This window comes from Salmo salar, chromosome ssa17, assembly GCF_905237065.1.
Source record: "Salmo salar chromosome ssa17, Ssal_v3.1, whole genome shotgun sequence".
NCBI lineage: Eukaryota > Metazoa > Chordata > Actinopteri > Salmoniformes > Salmonidae > Salmo > Salmo salar.
The window spans coordinates 70,753,015-70,771,833 of record NC_059458.1 but is presented as its reverse complement, the minus strand read 5'-3'; the positions used below and the strand labels follow the sequence as shown (position 1 = coordinate 70,771,833).

Below are 18,819 nucleotides of genomic sequence, written 5' to 3'. Positions count from 1 at the left end.
ATCAGGGTTAATTCTGCATGGTATCAGGGTCAATTCTGCGTGGTATCAGGGTTAATTCTGCATGGTATCAGGGTCAATTCTGCATGGTATCAGGGTTAATTCTGCATGGTATCAGGGTCAATTCTGCATGGTATCAGGGTTAATTCTGCATGGTATCAGGGTTAATTCTGCATGATATCAGGGTTAATGCATATTCTCGTTTCTGGGCAACAGTAGTAACTAGTTTAAATCGGGTATGTTTTTTTATCCGGCCATGCAAATACTGCCCCCTAGCCCCAACAGGTTAAATCGCCTTGCCTAACGATTGCGTCTGAAGCTGGGCTTACAACTAGGCTATCCTCACCATAAGGCGATAGTTCTCCTGTATATTATGAGTACACCAACTGCAATTAGATGGCATAGCGTTATTGTTACTACTTAGCATTTTCTGCTGGTTGAGATCCTGTAGAACCATGGACGGGTAAAGCGTCCGGGTTGAAAAAAAACAAAGTTTGATTAAACAGTTATTAAAAGTAAAAACAAGATGTTTGGCAGGTAGCCAAGTAGAAAGCAACAGCACAGCAGCAAGGAGACAACGAGGAAGTGTGACGTGTGTTACTGTGAAGAAGGAGACATCAAATCTGGGACCGAGAGACAGACATACAGCTTCTATCTCCAGGAGATCAGACTATTAAACAGTCACCACTAACCGGCGGTCAATATCGGGTGTATGAGAGGCGAAGTCAGGCGCAGGAGAAAAGCGAAATGTAACCAAGCGCACTTTATTATAGTTCCGAAATACGAGAGCACTACATAAATAAAAATGCGCTCAAAACCACAGAACATAACCAATGTAAAGCGCGTAAATCAAACACCCCGAAAAAAACCATGAAACAGTTACACACAAAACATGATGGAAAAAAGAGGGTTAAATACAAGTAGATTGATTGGGGAAATGAAAACCAGGTGTGTATGGAAAAAAAGACAAGACAAATGGATAATAGAAAAAAATGGAGCGGCGATGGCTAGAAAGCCGGTGACGTTGATCGCCGAACGCCGCCCGAACAAGGAGAGGAGCCGACTTCGGTGGAAGTCGTGACACCGGCCTGTACCCTGCCCTGAACTTAGTCAGTGTTACTAAGCGACTACCACCTGGTACTCTACTCTGCACCTTAGAGACTGCAGGTCTCTTTAAACAATGTTTACATACTGTTTTACACACTTTATACAGTATGCATGGCTCATCCTATATAACTCTTCACATATTTATTGTCCATACTGTGTATACACAACACTCACATACATACAAGTATATATTATATATTCCGGACTCTGGTCCGGAATCTAATTTCCTGCATTTCTATCCATTTTGCTATGGTGTTTTGTACTGTGTATTTACAGTAAATACTGTATTATCAACATAGCTCATTCTAATATTTCTACTACTGTACGTTGTATTTTAGTTACATTGTCTATGTATATTTTCTTATATACTGGATTGTTGACATGGTTCAGTCTAATTGTATCTACTGCTGTACCTATCACTCATTGTATATCTTGTGTAATCCGGTGTTGATAGATATGTACGTATTGATTACATTTGGAATACTGTTACAGTGCTATTTCAGCTGTTAATTGGATTCGTTATGACATTTCTTGATTTCTTGTTGTGTTTTTTTATTTTTATTAAAATGTTTGGTTATTTGTGTACTTGTTTGACATTTTACTGCATTGTTAGGAGATAGTCAAATAAGCAGTTCGCTGCACCCGCTATAAGATCTGCTTACCTGTGTACGTGTCCAATAAACTTTGACTTGTTTAGATTTTTACAGCCTAATCAGCTGTCTGGAGGGAGGGAGGGAGGGAGGGAGGTAGGGAGGGTGAGAGAGAGGAAGAGCGGGAGAGAGAGGCATGGAGTGGGAGAGGAGAGAGAGAGAGAAGGAGGTAGGAGAGGGGGAGTGAGAGAGGGAGGGAGGGAGAGAGAAATAAAGGAGGTAGAGCGAGGGAGAAAGAGAGCGAGAGAGACAGGAGGTAGCACTAGGGATGGGGAGAGAGAGAGAGAGAGACAGGAGGTAGAGCGAAGGAGAGAGAGAGAGAGACAGGAGGTAGAGCAAAGGAGAGAGAGAGAGAGACAGGAGGTAGAGGAAAAGGAGACAGACATAAAGAGAAAGAGAAAGACAGGTGCTAGATTGTGGGTAGAAAGTGGAGAAGAGGAAGTGTTGAGAGAGAGATTGTGGGACAGAGAAAGTCAGCAAGAGGAGGAGAGATAATGAGACAGACAGTCAGAAAGAGGAGGAGGGGTAATGAGACAGACAGTCAGAAAGAGGAGGAGAGAAAGATAATGAGACAGAGACAGTCAGCAAGAGGAGGAGAGATAATGAGACAGAGACAGTCAGAAAGAGGAGGAGAGAGAGATAATGAGACAGAGACAGTCAGCAAGAGGAGGAGGAATGATAATGAGACAGACAGTCAGAAAGACAGCATGACGTTTGAAGGAATGGTGTAATCCTATGGAGAGGTTGACAATGTGTCTGCTGTAGGAAGTATTAAGCCCCTCCCTGGTTGTTGTGTGTTAATAGGTCCTTGATTAGACAGTTCCTTTGATTTGATCTCATGTCAAATCTATTGTGGTTGTTCAGGAAAAGTAATGATGAAATACTTCATGAACTAGTAAACTAACTGAGTCATTTAAGTTGAAGACCTAGTAATCTCTCTCTTAATTCAATTTATATTCAAGGGGCTTTATTGGCATGGGAAACATACAGTATGTTTACATTGCCAAAGCAAGTGGAAAAGATAAACAAAAGTGAAATAAGCAATCAGAAATAAACAGTGAACATTACACTCACAAAAGTTCCCACAAAATGTTGACATTTCAAATGTCATATTATATTCAAGGGGCTTACAATGTTGCAATGATGTGCAAATAGTTAAAGTACTTAAGGGAAAATAAATAAAAATAAATGTGGGTTGTATTTACAATGGTGTTTGTTCTTTACTGGTTGACCTTTTCTTGTGGCAAAAGGTCACAAATCTTGTTTCTGTGATGGAACACTGTGGTATTTCACCCAGTAGATATGGGAGTTTATCAAAATAGGATTTGTTTTGAATTCTTTGTGGATCTGTGTAATCTGAGGGAAATATGTGTCTCTAATATGGTCATACATTTGGCAGGAGGTTAAGAAGTGCAGCTCAGTTTCCACCTCATTTTGTGGGCAGTGTGCACGTAGCCTGTCTTCTATTGAGAGCCAGGTCTGCTTCGGCAGCCTTCCTCAATAGAAATGCTCACTGAGTCTGTACATAGTCAAAGATTCCCTTCATTTAGGATCAGTCACAGTGGTCAGGTATTCTGCCGTTCTGCGACTGCCATTCTGCGACTGTTTAGGACCAAATAACATTCTAGTGTGTGTGTGTGCCTGCGTGTGTGCGCGTGCATGTGCATGTGTGTGTGTGCGTGTAGGTGTGTGCATATGCAGAACAGACCAGGTTCCAGACCTCTCTCCCAGGAGGAGTTGTTGTAAGTGTCTCTCTTCCCGAAAAAAGCTACTGAATTGTTCACTGACCCAGTTAGGACCCTTTAGTTTGACACTGTGAGTGGTGTGTACAGACAGTGGCTGACAGATCAACTACACACACAACACAAGACAGCACCACCTCCCCTCCCCTCCCCTCTACCCCTTCCTACCCCTACCCCTTCCTTCCCACCTACCCCCCTATCCCTCCCTACCTCCATACCCCTTCCCACCTACCCCCCCGTCCCTCCCTACCCCTGCCCCTCCCTCCCGTCCCGTCCCTTCCCCCCTACCCCTACCCCTCCCTACCCCCTACCCCTTCCTACCCCTCCCTTACCCCGTCCCTCCCTACCCCTCCCCTCCCCCTTCCTACCCCTACCCTGCCCCTCCCTCCCCTCCCTTCCCCCCTACCCCTACCCCTCCCTACCCCCCTACCCCTTCCTACCCCTCCCCTCCCCGTCCCTCCCTACCCCTCCCTTCCCCTCCCCCTTCCTACCCCTACCCCTGCCCCTTCCTTCCCCCCCTACCCCTACCCCTCCCTGCCCCCCTACCCATTCCTACCCCTCCCTTCCCCCGTCCGTCCCTCCCTACCCCTCCCCTTCCCCTTCCTACCCCTACCCCTGCCCCTCCCTCCCCTCCCTTCCCCCCTAACCCTACCCCTCCCTACCCCCTACCCCTTCCTACCCCTCCCTTCCCCCATCCATCCCTACCCCACCCCTCCCTACCCCTCCCGAAAAATCTGGGTCCTAGATTTGAAAGTTGTCATCACTCTAGTTCTTTATCAAAGTGTTTCTAAACAGGTCGTCTGGGATAATTGCAGATATTTAAAGTTTGTGTTCTATTCAGAGATGTTGTGCATCACCTAGCCTTCCCCATCTAATTTACCATCTCTTCTTCAGTATTGTCCTCAGTTCCTTCTTCATCCTCCCATCCATCCCTCTAACAATGAGCATGTCTATTATCCTCCTTCTCTCCCTCCTTCTCTCCCTCTCTCCTTCCTTCATTCCCTCTCTCCCTCCTTCTCTCCTTCTCTCCCTCTCTCCTTCCTTCATTCCCTCTCTCCCTCCTTCTCTCCTTCTCCCTCTCTCCTTCCTCCATTCCCTCTCTCCCTCCTTCTCTCCTTCTCTCCCTCTCTCCCTCCTTCATTCCCTCTCTCCCTCCTTCTCTCCCTCTCTCCTTCCTCCATTCTCTCTCCCTCCTTCTCTCCTTCTCTCCCTCTCTCCTTCCTTCATTCCCTCTCTCCCTCCTTCTCTCCTTCTCTCCCTCTCTCCCTCCTTCATTCCCTCTCTCCCTCCTTCTCTCGCCTCTCTACCCCATTCTCTCTCTCTCTCCCTCCTTCATTCCCTCTCTCCCTCCTCTCCCCTCTCGACCCCATTCTCTTCCTCTCTTACACCTTCTCTCCCTCTATCCCAGGTTTAGGCAGTAATGATGAGGCTGTGTTGACGTCTACTACTGTTTCCCACAGCCCTGCACAGCAGTGATGGAACAACTATTATGACAATACACACATACAGGCAGATATGGACACACACACACACACACACACACACACACACACACACACACACACACACACACACACACACACACACACACACACACACACACACACACACACACACACACACACACATAAACTTATGCATTCAAACTCACATGCACACACACATAATCACGTGTAGTGAGGTAGTGTGAGTTAGTGGTTGACAGTATATGTAGTCTCTGTAGAGACCAGATTAACTCTTCATTAGAGTGTTAGTGGGTGGTGTTAGTGGGTGGTGTTAGTGGTTGACAGTATATGTAGTCTCTGTAGAGACCAGATTAACTCTTCATTAGAGTTTTAGTGGGTGGTGTTAGTGGGTGGTGTTAGTGGGTGACAGTATATGTAGTCTCTGTAGAGACCAGATTAACTCTTCATTAGAGTGATAGTGTAACGGCTGTCGTTCTAATGAGACCAAGGTGCAGCAGAGGATGTGTTCATCTTACAAGATTTTAATGGAAAAAGAGAATACTATACAAAACGAAACCAAAAAACGACCAGCCACAGTTCTGTCAGGAAACAAACTAAACAGAAAACAATCACCCACAAACCCCAAAGGAAAAACAGGATGCCTATGTATGACTCCCAATCAGCAACAACGAACTACAGCTGTTCCTGATTGAGAGCCACACACGACCAACCAAAAAAACAAACCAACATAGAAAAATAAACATAGAACGCCCACCCATGTAACACCCTGGCCTAACCAAAAATAGAGAACTAAAAACCCCTCTCTATGGCCAGGGCATTACAGATAGTAGGTGGTGTTAGTGGGTGACAGTATGTGTAGTCTCTGTAGAGACCAGATTAACCCTTCATTAGAGTGTTAGTGGGTGGTGTTAGTGGGTGGTGTTAGTGGGTGGTGTTAGTGAGTGACAGTATGTGTACTCTGTAGAGACCAGATTAACCCTTCATTAGAGTGTTAGTGGGTGGTGTTAGTGGGTGGTGTTAGTGGGTGACAGTATGTGTACTCTGTAGAGACCAGATTAACCCTTCATTAGAGTGTTAGTGGGTGGTGTTAGTGGGTGGTGTTAGTGGGTGGTGTTAGTGGGTGACAGTATGTGTAGTCTCTGTAGAGACCAGAATAAGTCTTCATTAGAGCGATATTTCTTTACTGAGACTCAGGTCAAGGCCTACTAATACATATTGAACACGCACACACTCATGCATGCAAAATGCACACACACACACACACACACACACACACACGTTTTTCTAGAATAAATAAAACAGTGCTGGTGATGAGTAAATATGAATAAGGAAGTACGGCTTGCAGTATGATTGACGAAGCCCTGCCCAGTAAGTAGCTGGTTGGTCTTCATAGAGGAAACGTTGTGGATACATCTGACACTGATGCAGGTGTGTGTCAGTCTAATGATCAACGCTGACAACTCACTGATCTGTTTCCTCATGTTTCTCATTAAGCTAGGAGGTATGACTATCCATAACCAGCTGGGTTTAGTTTAGAGCTGTGACTATCCATAACCAGCTGGGTTTAGTTTAGAGCTGTGACTATCCATAACCAGCTGGGTTTAGTTTAGAGCTGTGACTATCCATAACCAGCTGGGTTTAGTTTAGAGCTGTGACTATCCATAACCAGCTGGGTTTAGTTTAGAGCTGTGACTATCCATAACCAGCTGGGTTTAGTTTAGAGCTGTGACTATCCATAACCAGCTGGGTTTAGTTTAGAGCTGTGACTATCCACAAAACACTGTGTTTAGTTTAGAGCTGTGACTATCCATAAACAGCTGGGTGGGTTTAGAGATGTGACTATCCACAACCATCTGGGTTTAGTTTAGAGCTGTGGCTATCCACAAAACACTGTGTTTAGTTTAGAGCTGTGACTATCCATAACCAGCTGGGTGGGTTTAGTTTAGAGCTGTGACTATCCATAAACAGCTGGGTTTAGTTTAGAGCTGTGACTATCCATAAACAGCTGGGTTTAGTTTAGAGCTGTGACTATCCATAACTAGCTGGGTTTAGTTTAGAGCTGTGACTATCCATAAACAGCTGGGTGGGTTTAGTTTAGAGCTGTGACTATCCACAAAACACTGTGTTTAGTTTAGAGCTGTGACTATCCACAAACAGCTGGGTGGGTTTAGTTTAGAGCTGTGACTATCCACAACCAGCTGGGTTTAGTTTAGAGCTGTGACTATCCACAAAACACTGTGTTAAGTTTAGAGCTGTGACTATCCACAACCAGCTGGGTTTAGTTTAGAGCTGTGACTATCCATAACCAGCTGGGTTTAGTTTAGAGCTGTGACTATCCACAACCAGCTGGGTTTAGTTTAGAGCTGTGACTATCCACAAAACACTGTGTTAAGTTTAGAGCTGTGACTATCCACAACCAGCTGGGTTTAGTTTAGAGCTGTGACTATCCATAACCAGCTGGGTTTAGTTTAGAGTTGTGACTATCCACAAACAGCTGGGTTTAGTTTAGAGCTTGTTAGATATTACTGCGCGGTCGAAACTAGAAGCACAAGCATTTCGCTACACTCGCAATAACATCTGCTAACCATGTGTATGTGACCAATGCAATTTGATTTGATTTGAGGATAGAACAGCAATGGAACACTTGTTTCCCTTTGTAGTGTCTGTTTTTATTTACTGTGTTTGACACCTGTCTGTTTTTATTTACTGGTATGATGACAAATAGTGTTTATGAGCACAAGTGCAACATTTGTATAAAAACATTTGAAATAAAGGTTTTGAGAGAGAACAACATATTTAGATGGAGATTCAATTAGGAAAGCGTTAGGTGATTCATTTCATGTTGGAGGAAAAAGCTTTAGAAATCAAAGTACACTCAAGGATTTGGATTGAGAACAATTTCCGCCGAAATGGGACGTTATCCATCTTAACTCTGGCTCCGCATCTTAATGCTAATGTGTTGGGGAGTGTGTGTGTGTGTGTGTGTGTGTGTGTGTGTGTGTGTGTGTGTGTGTGTATGTGTGTGTATGTGTGTGTGTGTGTGTGTGTGTGTGTGTGTGTGTGTGTGTGTGTGTGTGTGTGTGTGTGTGTGTGTGTGTGTGTGTGTGTGTGTGTGTGTGTGTGTGTGTATGTGTGTGTATGTGTGTGAGTGTGTGTGTGTGTGTGTGTGTGTGTGTGTGTGTGTGTGTGTGTGTGTGTGTGTGTGTGTGTGTATGTGTGTGAGTGTGAGTGTGTGTGTGTGTGTGTGTGTGTGTGTGTGTGTGTGTGTGTGTGTGTGTGTGTGTGTGTGTGTGTGTATGTGTGTGAGTGTGAGTGTGTGTGTGTGTGTGTATGTGTGTGTATGTGTGTGAGTGTGTGTGTGTGTGTGTGTGTGTGTGTGTGTGTGTGTGTGTGTGTGTGTATGTGTGTGAGTGTGAGTGTGTGTGTGTGTGTGTGTGTGTGTGTGTGTGTGTGTGTGTGTGTGTGTGTGTGTGTGTGTTTGACTCCAGAAACCTCAAACATAACTCTACTTTGACTCCAGAAACCTCAAACCTACCTCTACTCTGACTCCAGAAACCTCAAAACTACCTCTACTCTGACTCCAGAAACCTCAAACCTACCTCTACTCTGACTCCAGAAACCTCAAAACTACCTCTACTCTGACTCTGACTCCAGAAACCTCAGACCTACCTCTTCTCTGACTCCAGAAACCTCAAACCTAACTCTACTCTTACTCTGACTCCAGAAACCTCAGACCTACCTCTTCTCTGACTCCAGAAACCTCAAACCTAACTCTACTCTGACTCCAGAAACCTCAAACCTAACTCTCCTCTGTCTCCAGAAACCTCAAACCTAACTCTACTCTGACTCCAGAAACCTCAAAGCTACCTCTTCTCTGACTCCAGAAACCTCAAACCTAACTCTACTCTGACTCCAGAAACCTCAAACCCAACTCTACTCTGACTCCAGAAACCTCAAACCTAACTCTACTCTGACTCCAGAAACCTCAAACCTACCTCTACTCTGACTCCAGAAACCTCAAACCTAACTCTACTCTGACTCCAGAAACCTCAAACCTACCTCTTCTCTGACTCCAGAAACCTCAAACCTACCTCTACTCTGACTCCTGAAACCTCAAACCTAACTCTACTCTGACTTTGACTCTGACTCCAGAAACCTCAAACCTACCTATTTTCTGACTCCAGAAACCTCAAACCTAACTCTACTCTGACTCCAGAAACCTCAAACCTAACTCTACTCTGACTCCAGAAACCTCAAACCTAACTCTACTCTGACTCCAGAAACCTCAAACATAACTCTACTCTGACTCCATAAACCTCAAAACTACCTCTTCTCTGACTCCAGAAACCTCAAACCTAACTCTACTCTGACTCCAGAAACCTCAAACCTACCTCTACTCTGACTCCTGAAACATCAAACCTAACTCTACTCTGACTCTGACTCCAGAAACCTCAAACCTACCTCTTCTCTGACTCCAGAAACCTTCAAACTAACTCTACTCTGACTCCAGAAACCTCAAACCTAACTCTGCTCTGACTCCAGAAACCTCAAACCTACCTCTTCTCTGACTCCAGAAACCTCAAACCTACCTCTAGCCTGACTCCTGAAACCTCAAACCTACCTCTTCTCTGACTCCAGAAACCCCAAACCTACCTCTTCTCTGACTCCAGGAACCCCAAACCTAACTCTACTCTGACTCCAGAAACCCCAAACCTAACTCTTCTCTGACTCCAGGAACCCCAAACCTAACTCTACTCTGACTCTGACTCCAGAAACCTCAAACCTAACTCTACTCTGACTCCAGAAACCTCAAACCTAACTCTGCTCTGACTCCAGAAACCTCAAACCTACCTCTTCTCTGACTCCAGAAACCTCAAACCTACCTCTAGCCTGACTCCTGAAACCTCAAACCTAACTCTACTCTGACTCTGACTCCAGAAACCTCAAACCTACCTCTTCTCTGACTCCAGAAACCTCAAACCTAACTCTACTCTGACTCCAGAAACCCCAAACCTACCTCTTCTCTGACTCCAGGAACCCCAAACCTAACTCTACTCTGACTCCAGAAACCCCAAACCTAACTCTTCTCTGACTCCAGGAACCCCAAACCTAACTCTACTCTGACTCTGACTCCAGAAACCTCAAACCTAACTCTACTCTGACTCCATAAACCTCAAATCTACCTCTTCTCTGACTCCAGAAACTTCAAACCTAACTCTACTCTGACTCCAGAAACCTCAAACCTACCTCTTCTCTGACTCCAGAAACCTCAAACCTAACTCTACTCTGACTCCAGAAACCTCAAACCTAACTCTACTCTGACTCCAGAAACCTCAAACCTAACTCTACTCTGACTCCAGAAACCGCAAACCTAACTCTACTCTGACTCCAGAAACCTCAAACCTACCTCTTCCCTGACTCCAGAAACCTCAAACATACCTCTTCCCTGACTCCAGAAACCTCAAACCTAACTCTACTCTGACTCCAGAAACCTCAAACCTAACTCTACTCTGACTCCAGAAACCTCAAACCTAACTCTACTCTGACTCCAGAAACCGCAAACCTACCTCTTCTCTGACTCCAGAAACCTCAGACCTACCTCTACTCTGACTCCTGAAACCTCAAACCTACCTCTACTCTGACTCTGACTCCAGAAACCTCAAACATACCTCTTCCCTGACTCCAGAAACCTCAAACCTAACTCTACTCTGACTCCAGAAACCTCAAACCTAACTCTACTCTGACTCCAGAAACCGCAAACCTACCTCTTCCCTGACTCCAGAAACCTCAAACATACCTCTTCCCTGACTCCAGAAACCTCAAACCTAACTCTACTCTGACTCCAGAAACCTCAAACCTAACTCTACTCTGACTCCAGAAACCTCAAACCTAACTCTACTCTGACTCCAGAAACCTCAAACATACCTCTTCCCTGACTCCAGAAACCTCAAACCTAACTCTACTCTGACTCCAGAAACCTCAAACCTACCTCTTCCCTGACTCCAGAAACCTCAAACCTAACTCTACTCTGACTCCTGACACGGAGGAACACCAAAGGACTTCTGTCTCTTTCCTTCCCACTCATCCGTCTGTCTCATCACCCTCTTTCTCATCTCTCAATCTCATCTCTCGATCTCTCCTTTATTTCCTGTCTATTGTTCTCCTGCTAATTAACCCTACTGCGTGTGTGTGTGTAAAACCACTCTGAAACAACATCATTATCACACCCTGTTTGAAGTGTTTCCCCCCTCTCCCTCTCCTCTGCCTCATCTGTCGATTTCTCTTCTCTCGCTTCTCTCTCTTCTCCCTCATCGCTACTTCCTTGGCAGGTGCAGAGAGAGGGAGTTTCTCCCTCATCGGTACTTCCTTGGCAGGCGCAGTGAGAGGGAGATTGAGTCAGGAGGAGAAAAAGACATGAAGGGAGCGAGGGAAGAGGAGGAGGAAGAACAGAGAACAGAGAAGAGGAGAGGAGACAGGGAGATAGTGTTGGCTAGATTAGCATACCACACATGGCAAGGGTTGAGATTGGGTCTGAAGCAGAAGTTGATTTGCATATTCAATAGTGGTTGGCAAGTGTATGGGTTGTGTGTGTGTTTGTGTGTGTTGTTTGTGTGTGTGTTTGTGTGTGTGTGTGTGTGGTAGGGGAGAATGTGATCTTGACTACATCCATGTTACTGGAACAGAGAGAGAGAGAGAGAGAGAATATATATTTAGAGAGAGAGAAAGACAGAGCTATTGAGAAAGGCCGCCGTAGGCAGACCTGGCTCTCAAGAGAAGACAGGCTATGTGCACACTGCCCACAAAATGAGGTGGAAACTGAGTCACACTTTCTATCCTCCTTCCAAATGTATGACCATATTAGAGAAACATATTTCCCTCAGATTACACAGACTCACAAAGAATTTGAAAACAAACCCAATTTTGATAAACTCCCATATCTAATGGGTGAAATCCCACAGTGTGACATCACAGCAACAAGATTTGTGATCTGTTGCCACAAGAAAAGGGCAACCAGTGAAGAACAAACACATACAACCTATATTTGTGTTGCCTTATTTCCCCTTTTTGCACATCATTACAACACTGTATATATACATAATATGACATTTGAAATGTCTTTATTATTTTGGAACTTCCGTGAGTGTAATGTTTACTATTAATTTGTATTGTTTATTTAACTTTTGTTTAATTTCTTCTTCACTTGCTTTGGCAATGTTAACATTTGTTTCCCATGCCAATAAAGCCCCTTAAATTGAATTGAATTGAGAGAGAGAGAGAAAGAGAGAGAGAGAGAGAGAGAGAGAGAGAGAGAGAGAGAGAGAGAGAGAGAGAGCAACACAATTAGACCCAACCAAATAATGTGAAAACAAAAAAATTGTGACTGACCTAAACTTAAGGAAAGCTTTGACTATGTACAGACTCAGTGACCATAGCCTTGCTATTGAGAAAGGCCGCCGTAGACAGACCTGGCCCTCAAGAGAAGACAGGCTATGTGCACACTGCCCACAAAATGAGGTGGAAACTGAGCCGCACTTCCTAACCTCCTGCCAAATGTATGACCATATTAGAGACACATATTTCCCTCAGATTACACAGATCCACAAAGAATTTAAAAAAATAATCTAATTTTGATAAACTCCAACCTTTTCTTGCAATCTATTGCCACAAGAAAAGGGCAACAACTGAATAACATACACCACTGTAAATAAAACCCATATTTATCTATTTTCCCTTTAGTGCGTTAACTATTTGCACATCATTACAACACTGTGCATAGACATAATATGATATTTGAAATGTCTCTGTTATTTTGGAACTTGTGTGAGTGTAGTGTTAACTTTTCAAGTTTTATTGTTTATTTCACTTTTGTGTATTATCTATTTCACTTGCTTTGACAATGTTAACATATGTTTCCCATGCCAAAAAAAAAGCCCCTTAAATTCAAATTGAAATAGAATTGAGAGAGAAAGACTGGAGAAGCAGCGAAACTAAAGGAGAGAACGATAGATAAATGAAAGAGTGGGAAAGAAACAGGAGAAATAGACTAACAGAGTTATCAGACAGACAACTTGATTACGTTATTCTTTCAGTAATGACTTTTCTCACTGCCTATTAGTGACGGCTTGGTGAGCAACCAAGACACCTAGCATCAATTAAGGGAAAGGTACATCTGTTGTGATGTTTGATTGACACGTGTTGTTTCCAGCCATTTGCTGATCTGTGTCAGCTGATGAGAGGAATGTGGGGCTGTCAGTGATACAGATGTAGCTCATTACCACAAACGTAGTGAATACAGGACACATTCCTCTTCAGGAACACAGTGTCTCTAATAAACACTAGATATATGGTATACCACTTTCTCTTTTTCGCTCTCTTCAGCATCGGACTTCAGGGTACAGATATTGTATTCTTCTTAGAGAGAACCCAGTTCCCTCATTTGTGTGGTGTGTCATAAATGGATCCACAGAGGTCTATGGGTTGGGGCTATTGTTGTGGTTCAGTGGGTTATCTCTGTCGTGAGAACATATATATATATAGACTTGTGCGCAGGCACCCACGCAACACACACACACACACACACAAACACACAAACACACACACACACACACACACACACACACACACACACACACACACACACACACACACACACACACACACACACACACACACACACACACACACACCAGATGCAGTGGCCTACTGTTGATGGAGATCTCCCTGAAGGGAAACAGAATCTGCCACATTTCCTGGCCTGAATATATCGATCTAATTCATTCATTTAACCTTTATTTAGTAATTGAATTATGTTTTACATGATCATCTAGGTCTATGCTCAACATGATGTCCTGATGACTGAAAAAAACGATGAGGAGGTCAGAGAACTGTCAGTGTGGTGCCAGGACAACAACCTCTCCCTCAACGTGAGCAAGACAAAGGAGATGATTGTAGACTACAGGAAAAGGCGGGCCGAACAAGCCCACATTAACATCGACGGGGCTGTAGTGAAGCGGGTCGAGAGTTTCAAGTTCCTTGGTGTCCACATCACCAACAATCTATCATGGTCCAAACATACCAAGACAGTCGTGAAGAGGGCACGACAATACCTTTTCCCCCTCAGGAGACTGAAAAAATTTGGCATAGGTCCCCAGATCCTCAAAAAGTTCTACAGCTGCACCATCGAGAGCATCCTGACCTGGTATGGCAACTGCTCGGCATCCTACCGTAAGGCGCTACAGAGGGTAATGCGTACGGCCAAGTACATCACTGGGGCCGAGCCTCCTGTCATCCTGGACCACTATACCAGGCGGTGGCAGGGAAATGCCCAATTTCTTTTAAAGACTCAAGCAACCCAAGTCATAGTGTTCACTCTGCTACCCACGGCAAGAGGTACTGGAGCGTTAAGTCTAAGTCCAAAAGGATCCAAAACAGCTTCTACCCCTAAGCCATAAGACTGCAGAACAATTAATCAAATTGGCACCTGGCCTATTTGCATTGACCCCCACTCCCACTTTTTTTTTTACGCTGCTGCTACTCTCTGTTATTATCTATGTATAGTCACTTTAACTCTACCTACATGTACATGTTACCTCAATTACCTCAACTAACCTGTACCCCCTGTATATAGCCTCATTACTAACCGGTGCCCCCGCACATTGACTCTGTACCGGTACCCCTTGTATATAGCCTCGCTTGTTATTTTACTGTGTTACTTTTTTTACTTTAGTTTATTTAGTAACTATTTTCTTAACTCTTATTTTCTTAAAACTGCATTGTTGGTTTAAGAGGTTCTGCTGATTGAATTTGTATTAACCACTGACAACCCACCGTACCAGGCCACTGACAGCCCACCGTACCAGGCCACTGACAACCCACCGTACCAGGCCACTGACAACCCACCGTACCAGGCCACTGACAACCCACCGTACCAGGCCACTGACAACCCACCGTACCAGGCCACTGACAACACACCGTACCAGGCCACTGACAACACACCGTACCAGGCCACTGACAACACACTGTACAAGGCCACTGACAACCCACCGTACCAGGCCACTGACAACACACCGTACCAGGCCACTGACAACCCACCGTACCAGGCCACTGACAACACACCGTACCAGGCCACTGACAACACACCGTACCAGGCCACTGACAACACACTGTACCAGGCCACTTACAGCCCACCTGTTTGGTGTATTAGTTAGACAGTATCCTGGTGTTGACATTCAGTTTTCTCAGTCTGGTGTATTAGTTAGACAGTATCCTGGTGTTCTCATTCATTTGACTCAGTCTGTGCAGGAGGTCCAGTCATTGTTGGCATGTTTTATTGATGTTCTGAGTGTTGGCATTAAAAGAGAGTGTGCTGTCCATGATGGTTCCCAGGCACTTAAAACTCCCCACTCTCTCTACCTTTTCACCACCCAGGACTAGGTGGCTCACTGGGTCTGCCTTCTTCTGGAAATCAATGAGCTGTTGTTTTGTTTTGATGATTTTGATTGTGAGGTAATTTGTTATTGCACCGGTAATGATTAATGAACCCTGTTTTTCTTCTGTTTGGAAATGCGGTGTCATCTGAGAGGTGGATAAGGGCGGTGTCATCTGAGAGGTGGATAAGGGCGGTGTCATCTGAGAGGTGGATAAGGGCGGTGTCGTCTGAGAGGTGGATAAGGGCGGTGTCATCTGAGAGGTGGATAAGGGCGGTGTCATCTGAGAGGTGGATAAGGGCGGTGTCATCTGAGAGGTGGATAAGGGCGGTGTCATCTGAGAGGTGGATGGTGTCATCGTCATATCCTTTTAAGGATCGAACCATTTTTTTTTCAATTTCCTGCCTAAAATGACATACCCAAATCTTTTCTGCCTGTAGCTGAGGACCTGAAGCAAGGATGTGCATATTCTTGATACTATTTGAAGGAAACACTTGGAAGTTTGTGGAAATGTGAAATTAATGTATGAGAATATAACCGATTAGATCAGGTGAAAGATAATACAAATCAAACAGCAGGGGTTCAAATTGTAGAACCCAGTGCCTACATTTGAATATAAACATGGATTTTATCAAACAAAACTATACTACATTTTATCTCTGGGACCATCAGGATGACAAATCAGAGAAAGATTACTGAATGCAAGTACATTATTTACCTTCAGAGGTAAATGTATCAAACCAGTTGCCATGATAAAAGTTTTGTGTTGTTGTGCACTCTCCTCAAACAATAGCATGGTATATTTTCACTGTAATAGCTACAGTAAATTGGACAGTACAGTTAGATTAACATGAATTTAAGCTTTCTGCCCATATAAGACATGTCTAGGTCCTAGAAAGTCGGCTGTTACTTACAACGTCATTCTAGTCACATTAGCGCATGTTAGCAACAACCATCCCGGTTTAGGGACACCGATCCCGTAGAGGATATTTCACTGCCAAGCAGTCCCCGTCTGAGCCACTCAGGTCATTGGTTTATGTTTAGAATAGTCCTGGAGAGATGACAGTTCCTTGGGGGGAACCAGTAGATGTACACCAGTGGAGGCTCCTCAGAGGAAAAAGGGGAGGACCATCCTCCTCAGTGAATTTCATAAAAAGAAAATAGTGAAATATAAAAAAGTTCTCATTTTTAGATAAAACTATTCTAAAAATATTCACTTCACCAAATATTTTATTAAAAAACACACTCCAAAGAAGGTCTACAGTAGCCTCAACAGGACTCTGTAAGGTAGCACCCTGGTGTAGCCGGAGGACAGCTAGCTTCCGTCCTCGTCTGGCTACATTGACTCCAATACAAAACCAAGGAGTCTCTTGGTTCTTACCCCCTTCCATAGACTTACAGAGTAATTATGACAACTTTTGGGGGATGTCTTTCAACCTATCAGAGATTTGCAGCATAAACTGACATATTGTCCACCCAATCAAAGGATCAGAGAATTAATCAGACTGTTGATTGTTGATTGTGTTGTGTGAAATGTTGTCCCACTTCTCTTCAATGGCTGTGCAAAGTTTCTGGATATTGGTGGGAACTGGAACACACTGCTATACACGTCAACCCAGAGCATCTCAAACCTGCTCAATGGGTGATGACATGTCTGGTGAGTATGCAGGCCATGGAAGAACTGGGACATTTTCAGTTTCTAGGAATTGTGTACAAATCCTTGGGACATGGGGCTGTGCGTTATCACGCTGGAACATGAGGTGATGATGACGGATGAAAAGAAATGAAGACGGGCCTCAGGATCTCGTCACGGTATCTTTTTGAATTCAATTTGCCATCGATAAAATGAAATTGCCTTCATTGTCTGTAGCTTATGCATGCCCATAGCATAACCCCACCTCCACCATGGGGCACTCTGTTTACAACGTAGACATCAGCACATGCTGTTTGCCATCTGCCTGGTACAGTTCTCCAGCGTGCCAGTGGCCATCAAAGGTGAGCGTTTGCCCACTGAAGTCGGTTACGACGCCGAACTGCAGTCAGGTCAAGACCCTGGTGAGGACAACAAGCATGCAGGTGAGCATGCATGGTTTCTGACAATTTGTACAGAAATTCTTCAGTTGTGCAAACCCTCAGATATATCAGCTGTCTAGGTGGCTGGTGATGTAGTCGGATGTGGAAGTCCTGCGTTAGCGTGGTTACATGTGGTCCACGGTTGTGAGGCCGGTTGGACATACTGATAAATTGTCTTAAACAATATTGGAGGCGGCTTATGGTAGAGAAATTAACATTCAATTCTCTGGCAACACCTCTGGTGGACATTCCTGCAGTCAGTGTGCTCTGAGAGGGAGCTGTTATCAGAGTTAAGAAGATGTGAGCTCATCTGAGTATTCCTTCAGGAGCTATACCTTGATGTTGTCTGGTTATTTGTTGAAGACCTGTCTCACCTCCTCATCTGGTGGCAGCCCTATCTTTTTTACACTCTCTCTCTCTCTCTCTCTCTCTCTCTTTCTCACTCACTCTCACCTTAACACACACAATCTCTCTCTCTCTCTCTCTCTCTCTCTCTCTCTCTCTCTCTCTCACTCACTCTTTCACACACACTCTCACTCTCTCTCTCTCTCACTCACTCCTTAACACACTCTCTCTCTTTCTCTCTCTCTCACTCCTTTTCACTCTCACTCTCTCTCTCTCTCACTCCTTTTTACACACACACACACTCTCTCTCTCTCACTCCTTTTCACACACACTCTCTCTCTCTCTCTCTCTCACTCCTTTTGCACACTCTCTCTCTCTCTCACTCCTTTTCACACACACTCTCTCTCTCACACTCCTTTTCACACACACTCTCTCACCCCTTTACCCTCTCTCTCTCTCTCTCTAACTCCTTTTCACACTCTCTTTCTCTCTCTCTCTCACTCCTTTTCACACTCTCACTCTCTCTCCAATTCAGGGCTTTATTGGCATGGGGAACATATATATTAACATTGCCAAAGCAAGTGAAGTAGATAATAAACAAAACTGAAATAAACAATAAAAAATTACTGTGTATGCTAGCTACCTTCTAATGAACTGTGATTGTTGATTTGACTTGATGTTGAGGGAGCTAGCACACAAGAATGTCACTACCTCTATTATACCTGCTGTAAACTGTGTACGTGTACATTCAATTTTTATCTAACTGTTTTCCCTCCCTCCCTCTCTCTTTCTCTTTCTAGGCCAGACACATACAGACAGTGTATGATCCCTGCAGGCGAAATCCATCCTCTGTAAGGTCCAATCTCCCAGCCCTACAAGCCAATGAAGCGTAGCAGAGGAGAGGAAGAGGAACACTTTATTTTATTCGTACAGTCTCTCCATCCAAATGGAGTCCTCTAAAGGAGTTATGTTAAGACAGATGACAAGATGGAGTCCTCTAAAGGAGTTATGT

The 18,819-nt window shown here is 44.4% G+C and overlaps 1 protein-coding gene and 1 pseudogene across 1 annotated transcript in view; both read left to right on the top strand.

Annotated features, from left to right (window-relative positions):
- LOC106591727 (glyoxalase domain-containing protein 4-like) overlaps nt 1-15,170 on the top strand; it is a 39,395-nt pseudogene extending 24,225 nt beyond the window's left edge.
- LOC106609610 (exocyst complex component 4) overlaps nt 1-18,819 on the top strand; it is an 816,839-nt gene that overhangs the window by 440,608 nt on the left and 357,412 nt on the right. The window lies entirely within an intron of this gene.